This window comes from Protopterus annectens, chromosome 7.part0, assembly GCF_019279795.1.
Source record: "Protopterus annectens isolate FY-2018-M chromosome 7.part0, PAN1.0, whole genome shotgun sequence".
Taxonomy (NCBI): Eukaryota; Metazoa; Chordata; order Ceratodontiformes; family Protopteridae; genus Protopterus; species Protopterus annectens.
The window spans coordinates 728,244,613-728,257,735 of NC_056739.1; the positions used below are offsets into that span (position 1 = coordinate 728,244,613).

At 41.2% G+C, this 13,123-nt stretch overlaps 1 protein-coding gene across 1 annotated transcript in view; it reads left to right on the top strand.

Moving 5' to 3' along the window:
- Positions 1-13,123, top strand: part of LOC122806083 (immunoglobulin superfamily DCC subclass member 3-like) — a 1,389,320-nt gene that overhangs the window by 543,997 nt on the left and 832,200 nt on the right. The window lies entirely within an intron of this gene.

Below are 13,123 nucleotides of genomic sequence, written 5' to 3' on the forward strand. Positions count from 1 at the left end.
GCTTCTTCTGTACAGTATGTAGCTGTGTTTATGTCAGGAGTCATTACTGCACACTTTACTTCTAAAATGGAACAAAGTCTATGCATGCTTTTTTATAGTAAGTTTGTGGTTGTTAGTAGCCTAATAATAGGCTGATACAGTTGGGCAATAGATAGCATTGTCACCTCACAACAAGAGTTTTTTTTGTTTCAGTTTTTGGCTGGGATGCCTTCTTTGCAATGTCTGCATGTCTTTTATGAGTCCATGCATTTTTTTCTCATGCTCCATTTTCCCCCAACATTCCATATGTGTTAAGTGGAATGGGGACTGCAAATTACCCATAGGTGTAATTGCATGCATGTGCGAAACAGAAGAAAGACTTGATGATCTACTTCTGTTTCCCCCTTTGTCTTGAAAACACCATGGGTAGCAGTGGCTGTCCCCAGGGTCACTCTAGGAGCCTGATGCAACTTGAAGGAGAGCACTTGATCAAGTGAGTCTAATCATCACACTGCCCAACACTCCAGAAGCCCATTCATTCCCCCATCTTGTCTACCATTCATACCCTGCATCCCTCCGACCATTTCTAGGAACAAAAATCTTCTGATAACCTCATCCTACATACAAGCAGTATTAGCAGGAGCTGTGCACTTGTTCTTTATTGCTTTCGGCTTCAATGGCATTTTCATTCTTTACAGGCCTTAATGTCTAAATACTGGTGTCGCATATTGAAGATGTGTTATGCTGTCATCATTCCAATGATTTCACTTCCTAGCTGTGCCAACATTCAGCAGACTAGCCATGTATACATGTGCCTGAGTTCCATGACGAGCTTGTATGAAATGATCTCTGTTTGCTGATGTTTCTCTAGAGCAAAACAAGTGTAGCTTATCAAACCAGTAAAGTACTGAAAATAGCTAGGATCTGTTCCATACATACAAAAAGTAAAAACAAGAATTGAACAATGTGTTTCTCTTGGGGGTCATCCCAGTGTGTAGGACGAGGACCGACCCCCAGATCCCCCATACTAATATATAGCAACTCAAGCAAAACCTCTGCGAAGTGGAAAGAATGAATATATCCTATTATCTGAGGCTCTGCATCCTTCCAGATGTTATAAATAAGTCAAGGAGATGTAGGTAGGGCATGGACATTAATCCCTATGTCACCCAATGGGTTGCTAACTGGCTTACTGATAGAACCCACACTGTAAAAGTAGCCGACTCCAAATCCAGATCCATACAAGTGACAAGTGGAGTACCTCAGGGTTCAGTTCTGGGACCGCTCTTGTTTGACATCTACTTCTCTGAAGTACAGGTCAACACTAAGGGACTCTGGTTAACAAAGTTTGCAGATGACTGCAAACTGGGAGCCATTATTGAATCCCCAAATGATGTGGATACTCTACAAAAGGGCCTTACAGAAACAGATGCTTGGTGCCAGAGCCATGGACTCAATCTCAATGCCAAGAAATGTATAGTTATCCCCTTTGGGAAAAAACATGTATCCGTGAATTACCATATAGGTGGCAGTACACTAAACACCGAAAGTGTGATAAGAGACTTAGGGACACAGGTGGACAGTGGTCTCACCTTCGATAACCACATCGCCACAACAGTCAGGAAATCCTTCTATGTGGCACACCTCATCACTAAGGGCTTTTCATCCAGAAAAAAGGAGGTCATTGTCCCACTGTACTCATCCCTCATTAGACCCATTATAAAATACAATGCCCCGTTTGGTATGTACCTCTCAAGACATCTGCAACAACTGGAAAAGCTGCAGAAATACCTCACTAAAAGAATCACAGGCCAAAAGCAGATGCCCTACACTGACTGCCTTAAAAAACTCCAGCTATACTCTGTCACATATCATCTACTCAGAGGCGACCTCTGCTTAACATATAAGGCCATGTCAAACCTAGAGCTGTTGGACATGCTACACTTAAAGAAATCCCAATCTCTCAGAGCTACACGCTCCAGGGATCTAAACCTTGTCATCACAATAAACAAAACATGCTAGAGGGATAGGTTCCTGACCCATAGACTCCCCAGACTGTGGAATAGATTGCCCATACATGTCAAGCAGAGTGCCTCTTAGGCCCTCTTCAAAAGGAACCTTGACGATTGGATGGGAGAAAGGAAATTCACCTCGGGAATCACGTCAGTGGTCAGCTAGACAGGGGTCGGGGAAGTAAATAGCATGGGAAGAAATAGCCAGGGAATTGTTATGGCTAGGCTTGTATAGGCCCTAGGGCTGATAGCCTAGTACCAATCTATGAACCTATGAACCTAGGATTCAGCTGTTTATAAATTCACAGTGCAGATTTGTTACTTTGTTGCATTACTTCTATGCAAAGTTAATGTAATTTTCATAAATCAAATATTTTTTTAAATCAACAGCTACACACTACTGTAGTGTGATTTCATTCGACTGTGGTTTATGAACTTAGTCCATACAGCTGATTTTACCTTGTTTCTTTTGGTATAGCATCAAAACTTCCATTATTTTATCTTTGTTGGCATCCTGAAATAGTTACTACAGTTGGAGTAGTATCCATTTGTACTGAATCCCTTCCCCAGCAAATTTCATGATACTGTGAGACCACAGTCTGCCCTTAACTCGTCTGTTCCTAGCCTGCTAGTATTAGATACCTTCAGGGTGTGAAGAAACTAACTTATGTTCACTGACAACATATTGTTGCTACCCAGCAATAAAGTCTACTTGTGAGAGGTATCAGTACTTATTGAATCTGGAAGCACACCTGTCATGTTACCTTGTTGTCAGAATTCAACACAATACTAACACTAAGCCCATACAAATGTATTCAAAAACTATTTGCTAGAATATCTCCTGCAGGAAGAACTCCTATCCCCTACACAACATGGCTTCTGTCCTTCCCATAATACTAACACTGCACTTCTAACCTGTATAGATACTGTCAACAAAGCTAGAGATAATGTTAAACTAGTCTCCTCCCTATTTCTAGACTTGTCCAAAGCCTATGACACAGTTTGTCATACCAAGCTTCTGTTTCAAATGTCCTCAATGGGTCTCTCTCAGCCCACCTTTCTGTGGTTCAAAAGCTACCTATCCAATGGGTAAAATGGCACTCCATGGTCTCTCCTTACCTGTCAGTCACCACTGGTGTGCCACAAGGCTCTATCCTTGGTCGCGTCCTCTTTAATATTTTCACCAACACTCTCTATATTTCCATACAACAGGCCACCCTAATACAATACTCAGATGATTCCACTCTCATTTCCACATCTGACAACACGGTACACCTCAGAAAATTACTCAGGAAGCTTTAACAGCCAAGGAAACATGGCTTTGTAACTCACAACTCATGCTCAACCCAAAAAAGAACAAACTACTATTTTCCCCAAATCCCTCTCTCATGAAAAAACAACATTTAAAGTCCTCGCTCTTGATAATACAGCCATTGAAGTTACATCTCATAGCAAACTGTTAGGGATGATAGTGGATGATAATCTTACATACGATCTGCATATACAAAATTGCATAAAAAACATCATCAAATACTAGGGATGTTTTACAGAGCCAAACTCTCTCACCGACTCAACTAAAGCTACACTTGCCACTACTTATCTCCTCCCCACTCTTCTTTATAGCACTCACATCATTACTAACTTCCAAGTTTCACAAAAATTAAAACTTGAACATGCTATAACAAAGTTGGTAAATTTACAGCACATACCCCTTTCAGAACCCACCACTGTATAGTATTGAAAAGCCTTAATTGGTTAGAACTGCCACATTAACATATACACAGCTTCTTACCACCTATAACATTATCCAGCATCCATTTGCCTGTCCAGCACTAAAAAACATTCTACGCAATTATGTTCCCAGTCAGTCTCTGAGATCCAGTGACCAAAACCTCCTGTCTGTCTACAAACCTAGCAAATCTGCTGGGAATTTTCTGTACTCGTACAAGGTTGCTAAGGTCTGCAAGTCCTTTCCTATATCCATCAGGTCTATACTCTCCCTCCTATCTTTTAAAACCACTCTGAAAGACTTCTTAGCTAAGATCTGGCTCTGTTCTTGCTCAAAACCAGGATAAACTATATCCCTAAATGTGAACAAGTACCTTTTCATTCCTTACACCTCCTTACTCTCCCTTCTTCACTTACTTCCTGACTTTCTAAATATACCAGAAGCCTGTTTTTCCTTCTCTTCTTATTGCATCTCCTACTTGTATTAGACTAACTTACCTTTAATTTAGTCACAAACTCTCTAAAATGTCTCTAAATATTAAATGATTGTCATAGACCTTGTAAGTAATGTTTTTATGTTATGTTTAATTTTTGTTATAATTATTTAAACTGCAGATGTTTTTTCTAATTTTTGAAGGTTGTTAAATTATTTTTCTTAAACTGTTTTGCAATAATTTGGAGCTTTTCTCCCCAGGCTTCTGCTAAAAATGGGTTTCTACTCAGTCAGACCTTTCTGCTAATCAAATGTTAAATAAATATGTGCATATGTATTAACTGATCGGCAAAACATCAACACACTCGCACCTCACTCATAATGCTGACAACATCACTCCCAGTTGCTAAAGCACTCAGAAAAATGCATCCACCTGCCACCACAAACACCTAAGACAAATTTCTAAGCCCTTAAGGGCTGACTGAACATGCTACTACATATGAGATCTTCCTACTCATAGGTGACTATATAGTCCAACATACTAACACACCACTTGCTAGACAGAATAAAAGGGGAGTGACAGTAAGTTGTCTGTCAGGTACCAGAATTTGTAATGTCATTAGCACACTCAGATTTCTTCACCACAAGTACACATATGATGTAGCTGGTACTTACATTGGATTGAATAACATTACAGAGTTCACCTGGAAGATATGAAGAGCTGCATGCTTGAGCTCTCACTGTATGTTTCTAAGGCTGGAAAGAAGACTTGTCTTAGGCAGTATCTTGCCATCACCAGAAAAGATACCTCAGTGCAAACAAAGAGTATTTGACATCAACGAATGGCTTATTGATTGGTGTCATTCTTGGTGGAATCCAATGCTTTTCAGCTTGGAGGGAGCTGGTTGACAGTCCTACTTGCTTCGCCAAGGATGACCTTTACCCTCAGGGCTTCTTCATATTGGTTAGAATGTTCTCTACTCCCATTTATAACCTTTTCTTAATAGAGTCGGTCTCCTACATCTACCATCCTAACAAACCTCTATCAAGCCCATTTCAGTGTGGCATTGGTCAATGCTAGCAGTTTTAAACTAGAAAATGCCCAGTGTCAAGGCTTTTCTGACCTTTGAAAACATACACATTTGTATAATTGCAGAAACATAGTTTTAGTGTAGTAACAACTCACCTTCTTTACTGAGGTTTCAATACCTGTCTCTCTTTCAGATCACCTAATGAGGGTGGTTACATTTCTAATGAGAGCATATTTGTATTCATTCACAGACCTCTTGCACATGCTGGTGTCTATAAACAGGTCCACCTATCACTGTCATTGCAAACTATGTCTACCACAGCCTACATCACCAATCTAAACAGTTTAGTGTTCTTAACGGTTGTTTTTTAGAGCAAACAGGAAGGTAAAAGAAAGTGGAGGGGTAGCCATCTTATTCAAGAGCAGTCTCACACTGTTACCACTAAGACTAAACACAGATAACCTCAAAACCATAGAAATCCTACCTACTAAACTTCAACTTAACCAAAACAAATTCATATCCGTTATAGCTACCTATGTCCTACCCAGAAATAGTATCTCCACTATAGAGCACATCATTCAGTCAATATCAAATTACATAGCCCAAGAAAGTATCATTGTGGTTGACTTTAATATAGACTGGACAACCTGTAATTCACATGACCCTAGCAATCACATCAACCTCTATGGCTTCCCACAACTCATTCAAACGCCTACACGTATAGACAAAAATTCCAACTGGCAATCTAAACTGGATTGAACACTAACCAACAAACCTCAGAACTATCAGATTAGTGGCTGCTTACCTGATAGCCTTAGTGACCATATGCCAACCTATCTATTGAGAAAAAACATCAGTACTGTCAAGCTCACCACCTTCCATCAAATCCACAATAAAAAGAAAACTTTAACCACCAAGACCTAATTAATATCCTAAAAAATGTAACTGGTCTCCACTAAAAAATCTGCCCCTTGATGCTGCAGTAGACTATTTCAACAGTACCTTCCTTGAAATTCTAAACAGATTGTCCCCCTCCCCATGTTAACTCATATTAAGGCCACATACACACCATGGCTAACTAACAACACCAGGATGCTCCTTAGGAAAAGAGACACGGTTTGGCAAACATGGCTCACCTTTAAAACCCCAAACAGCTGCATAGCATACCAACAAATAAGAAACAAGCTAAACACCAAATCAACCTAGATAAAAAGAACTTCTACTATAACCTTCAACGTAAGCACCAGCATAGCCGTCAAAATTTTGCAACACCATAAAAAGTATTCTTCACAGTGGACAAACCACTACCCCTCCCCCCAACTTACTACCGTTGCTGAAGAATTCAATAAATACTTCACTGAAAGTGTACTCTCTCTAATTAAAAGTAATTCCACAGAACTACCACTAGCCTCCAAACCTATCAATATTAACTACACCTCCTTCTCCTTTCAGCCTGTTCCCATAGCTACCATTAAGAAACTACTCAAAAAACTCAAACTCTCTTCAATAGCAGCTGACAATTTACCAGTTGAATATTTAAAACTAGCAGCTGAAGCCATATCTTATCCACTGCCGATCCTTATTAACAGGTCCATAGCAGAACAACATGTCCCAGCAATATGGAAAATCACACACATGATCCCCCTACACAAAGATGGAAATTCCACAGAGGTGACCAACTACAAACTGATCACAATTCTCTCTCCGCTATCAAAACTCCTTGAAGGATGCATGCACTCCCAACTGATCCATTATCTTATGTCCAACAACCTGCTAGCAAAATATGAACATAGTTTTAGTTCCAGTTATAGTACCACATCTGCACTCCTCAGTTTCACTAACACCATCAACCAACTCAGAAACAATGGCAAAATAGTCTCTTCAGTCTTTCTAGACATGTCCAAGGCCTCTGATACTGTCTTCCACTCCAAACTATTAAATACACTCTCCATATTGAACCTCAGCCCTTCTGCACTTCAGTGGTTCTGAAGCTATCTACAAGACCGCCAACAATCTTTAAAATGGCTTGATGTCCTATCCCACCCTCTTCCCATCACACTAGGAGTACCTCAAGGCTCAGTTCTTGGGCCACTACTCTTCACTAGTTTTGCAAACAACCTTCAAAGTGCTACCCCACTGGCTTCAACTATCCAATATGCAGACGACACAGCACTTATATGCACTGCCAATAACCTGCAATGCCTCCAAGGTATAACCCAAAAATCATTGCCAGATACCAAATTTATGGCTATCTAACCATCAGCTCATACTCATCTCCAATAAAACAAAACTCATGATCTTCCAACCCACAAGCCCCCCCCCCCCCCTCCCCAGCACCTTGTACATCACTGCTAGGAACAATACTAAAATCAATCTCAATTCACAAACAAAACTACAAGGAGTAATAATAGATAATAACCTAAGGTTTGAACTACATATAGCACAATCACTTAAGAAAGTTCCAAAAAAAATGGTACTCTTTACAGAAATAAAAAGTATCTAAATAACGCCTCTAGGGTTGCCATTACTAGAGCACATCTTCTATCAACGCTTCTGTGTGCCTCCTCAATTCTCTCCAGCTGTAAAAAGACAGATTTAATTATACTTGAAAGATGCTACAATAAAATAGCTAAATTTGCAACTGACGGCCCACATCATGCCCACCACTGTCACTCCTTAAAAAAAACTCTCCTGGTTAGAACTCCCACAACTTCTATCCTATAACCAATTAACCTTGGCACACAAGCTAGTATATCAACCTGAAAAAAACCTGCCCTACTATACATTCTCCAGGCCCATACTACAAACCGAAGTCTTCACTCAACAAATAAATCTCTAGTACAAGTTTCCAAATCCACTAATATGGCGGGGGACACCCTATTTTCTCACCATGTAGCAAAAACTGGAATTGACTACCTCACAGCATCAGAACCAACACAAAATGCCGACCAATTCAAAAAGACCCTTACAATTTTTCTTCATGAGACCTGACTTTGTTCCTGTACTACTCCAGGCTAACTAGTTATAATAGTTCTGGTTATACTTTTCTTTCTTCTCTGACCACCTCCTAATATACACCCTCTGTCATGCCTAGATAATATCTAACCTTAGCCTTTTCTATCTAGATCCACCCTACAAACCCTTCTTCAGCTTAATTAGACAAACTGCTATGTCTGCACTATAGAAAGTAATTATATCAGATGATTGTATAATACAAATATCAGCTGTAACAGCAAGTATGAAATTTCTAGTGTACTGTATGTCTTGTATATTTTTTGTATACTTTTTGTATATTTTCTCTATATGTGGAGCTTTTTTCCAGTTGTAAAATAAATAAACAAAAAGTAAACTATTGAACCTAAGACATTCATTCTGTGAGATTTTCAAAAAAAAAAAAAAAAAAAACATTCATTAACTCAGAAGCATGCACCTCAAGCATAAAATATGTGCAGCAATTCCTGGACATGATCAGTGCTAATTCTGTAGATCAGATAGTACCCTCTCTCTGCTGCTACAAGCTCAAACCTGGTTTACCTTGTTCTTAAAATTGTAATGCTAGCATGCAGTAGTGTAGCTAGGCAGGGGGAGAGGGGCAACTGCACCAGGTGCAAAGTTTTGGTGTTGTGATTGGTATGGGGGGAGGTGGCATCCATCATCCCAAACACTCCTTACTGCAATATCAGCTTTTTAAAAGGTCAAACCTGAGCAGTGTATTGCTCCAAGTGCAGTCAAAACTGAAGCAACAGCTTGTGACATTGTGGAATTCTTCATTAGAGTGATGTATTGTAATGCTCCCCTTTGGATTGTATGTATCTAGTTGTATTGCACAACTGAAAACACAATACGTCCCCACCAAGACATTTTTAGTATGTACTCAATAAGCTTCACACAATGTTTAAAATCTCTAGCACTGTACCCTGCCTCCTGCAGAATTCCACTCATTGCCCTTTGCTTGGCTTGGAAAACTGTAAATGACCCCATCCTACCTGACCATTTGCATGTTCATAAAACACACAGCACCACCAATAGCCATTCTAAGGATCTAAATCTACACTGTAATATTAACAGAATGTTCTGGTGAGATAGATACCTCAATGAAAGGATCCCTTACGTATGTAATAAGCTCCCTGGCTCTAGCAAACAAAGCACCTCCTATCTCTCTCTAAATCTAACCTGGATGAGTGGATGGGAATCCTTTAGTGAACCCCTGTCTAGCTTCTGAGTCTCTTATGGATAGTTGGAACAAGGACTTAAATTGTAGTGAAAGGCATACGATGGCCTGCTTGACTGGTAGCCTGGTATACTCCAGTGATCTTATGCTCCCATAACTGTGGTATGTCAAGGTCTTCTTCATTTCCTTTCATTTCAAATAGATGTAGTTCAGGCAGCAGTGCTTTGTTTCTGTCCCACATGATATCCATATGTGACTTAAGTTATGGAGTATTGCAAAGCATGATGGCTGTGTTACTGTAAAGTGTCTGTCTGTCATCTTCACTTTGCACATCATAGCTTCATAGGTGAGTACTAGGATAACTGCCCTTCTGGGCCATTTTAAGCCTAGTAAGTTTCCCTTGATGAGGATCAAACTTTATTTTACTTGTCTGTGAGGCAAACACCTTAACCACTATAACAACTTTATTTGGCTGAAGGTGAGGATCAAACACTATACCTTGTGTTTGTGACTAAAACACCTTAACCATTATATCAAGTCCCCATTATTATTATTATTTTTTAATTTTAATTCAAATCTAACTGCTGGGCTACCTTTCTTAATAGGCAATTCCAGGCTTAGTCAATTTCCTTCCCACAGGTGAGAATCAAACTCTGCAGCTTGTGTCTAGGAGTCAGAAACGTTACCCGTTATACCAATCGTGGAATGTGGATGGGTGTCTTTTTTGGTCACAGTTCAGTAAATGTATGTGTTGTAACTGACAATTGTGCAAATATGGAAAAGAGGAAACAATCGGCTCCAGTACTTAGTAATGATGACCATCCCTCCTGGCATGTCTAAAGGTCAGTTTCCTCTGCTTTCTCCTATTAACCTGGTGAACTTGGGCATTTTGAGGCAGTGTAGCAACTGCCTCATGTACACAGACAACCCTCTCCTCTTACCTCCCAACACTCAGACTTTTGAGAGATGCACCTATAACTCCAAATTGGAAGCCATACACCCTCCAGCCAAGGCTGGAATAGCTGGTCAAGAGGAGAAGGTCAACACCTGCACCACACCACATGGAACACATAGCCCTCCAGAAAACCCACCATCACAGCCCTCACATAAAACCCAAACCATACACCCACCTTTGCGGAGGCTCTCAATAGAAATCTACCCAAACAGCAGTGACCTCCAAGGCAGAAATGCACTCGACCACCACAACACAGCACAAACCGCAAGACACATAGCTCACCTACACAGTGTGCCCCTAAACCTAAGCCCCTAAGGCAAAACAGCTTGCCAAATGCAGTAATCATAGGTGACTCAGTAGTGAGATACACTGATGTCCCACTCACTAGGTTGAATAAGGAGAAGGTAAGAGTCAGCTGTCTATGAGGTGCCAGAATCCGACACATAACACATGCACTCAGGTCACTCCACAACAAGTACAAGTATGACTCTGTCATTGTCCATGTGGGTGTGAATAACCTGAGACGAGCCTCCCTGGACTACATGAAAAGAGACATGATGGAGCTCTCAGATTATGTGGCCCAGGCAGGTATGACCCTAGCCCTGAGCAGCATCCTATCATCACACAGAATGATACCACAGTACAAACAGAAAATGATTGACTTCAACAATTGGCTAAGTTTCTGGTGTCATGCAAGGGGATCCAGTATCTGTCTGCTTGGTAAGACATGATTGACAGACCTCGATGCTTTGCCAGAGATGGCCTGCATCTGTCACTCCTTAGTTTCCGGGTACTGGCTAAGGCTCTTGCAACCCATATAGTGCCTTTTTTAGGCAGTGTTCCAAAGACCAAATTACCACAATAACAGCGATAAATAAAAGGTCATGCTGCTCAATGCTAGAAGTCTAAATCTCAAGATGCAATCGCTCAAAGCACTCCTCAAAATGGAGAACATCGACATTTGTGCTGTAATGGAGGCCTGGTTTAAAGCAGCATAAAGCTCCCCTGTGCTACCAGGCTGTAACTCATTCCACACCTTTCAGCCCCAGAACATGGACCGAAGCTCCAAAGGCGGTGGTGTCTCAATATTTGTAAAGGATATGCACACCTCCAGACTATTAGCCAAGCATAACGCATCTGAGATACTATAGGTATAACTACCATTGGGTAAGATGGTGATTCAGGTCGTAGCCTGCTATAGGTCCCCAACCATGTCCCAAGACTCTCACTCCACATTACTAAGCACCCTGGAAACTATTAAGATCCAACCCAACACTCTCATACTAGGTGACTTCAACTACCCCTCCATCAGCTGGGAAAACTACTCATGCACCAATGCACTGGCCCAATGCTTCCTGGAATTCATCAATTCCAATGCCCTGAACCAGCTCATTCTTACCCCCAGTAGAGGAAGCAACATCCTTGACCTGGTTATTACTAACATGGGCAACTGTTGCTCTACACCAATAGTCAGTTCCTCCCTGGTTAGATCCAACCACAAACTAATAACCATGGAAATCCACATCTTACCCACAAACCCACCCCCCCACAAAGGTATCCACCATAAAAAACTTCTCCATAGCTGACTTTTGACTCCTAAAAATAGAGGTGGCTAGCTTCACAGCTCCCATGCCAATGGAAAATAGATGCATGACTGCTGAATCATACACCAATGCACTGTACGAACACGTACATAAATGCATGGAACTAGTCATACCCAACAGAACCAAGACGCTCTCCTCCAAAAAAAGGAAGCCAGTCTGCAGGTCCCCTGCCATTAATAAACTCTATAACAGAAGGAAGAAACTGTTGTAGAAAAAGGTGAAGTCCCAAGACTGGAAAAATTCCCTTATTAGCCTCAACAAAACGTTGAGATCCCTCATCAAAACCTCCAAAGCCAGCTATGAAGGCAGAATTGTGGCAGGCACTAAAAACAACCACAAAGCCTTCTATAGTTATATCAAGAATCTCCATGGCAATATCCGTATTTGCTCTGAGTTACTGCACAATGGTACCTCCTATACTGAGCCAACATGTATTACCAACAGATTCTGTGCCAACTTTACCCCTCTCACACCCCTAAAGGACCAATCTCAATACTGGAAGAATGCCAGGCATCCAACATTACTGCAGTACAGGTTAAAGCTGCATTGTCTAAGGCCAAGAATATAGCTTGCATGGGACCCGGCAATATCCCTGGTTGTGTTCTACATGAATTACAAAGTGAACTGGCACCACATCTGTGTGCTCTGTTCACTCACAGCCTCATCTCAAGCTTTGTCCCTACCTGCTCAGCCTGGTTGACTTCTTTGAGTCAGTCACCAGGGTGATGGATAAAGGTAAGGCAGTTCATACAGCCTACCTATATCTAGCCAAGGCATTTGATACCATTCCTCACTCAGGAATTATTGGTAAACCCAACAAACTAGGCATCAACCTGTCATTAGGTGGGTTGCAAATTGGCTCAAAGATAGAACCCACGGTGTGAAAGTAGCAGACTCTAAGTCAGACTGCTGACCAGTCACGAGTAGAGTCCCACAGGGCTTGGTCCTGGGTCCTCTCCTGTTTGGCATCTACTTCTCAGAAGTCCAGGCCAACATGGAGGGGCTCTGGCTGACCAAATTCACAGACAACTGCAAATTGGGAGCCATTATTAACTCCCCAAGTGATGCAGACATTCTACAGAAAGGCCTCACTGAGACCAATGACTGGTGTTGAAACCATGGCCTTAAGCTTAATGCCAAAAAATGCGTCAATATCCCCTTTGGGAAAAACTCAGTTCCCACTAATTACAACATCAATGGGAGCCCACTG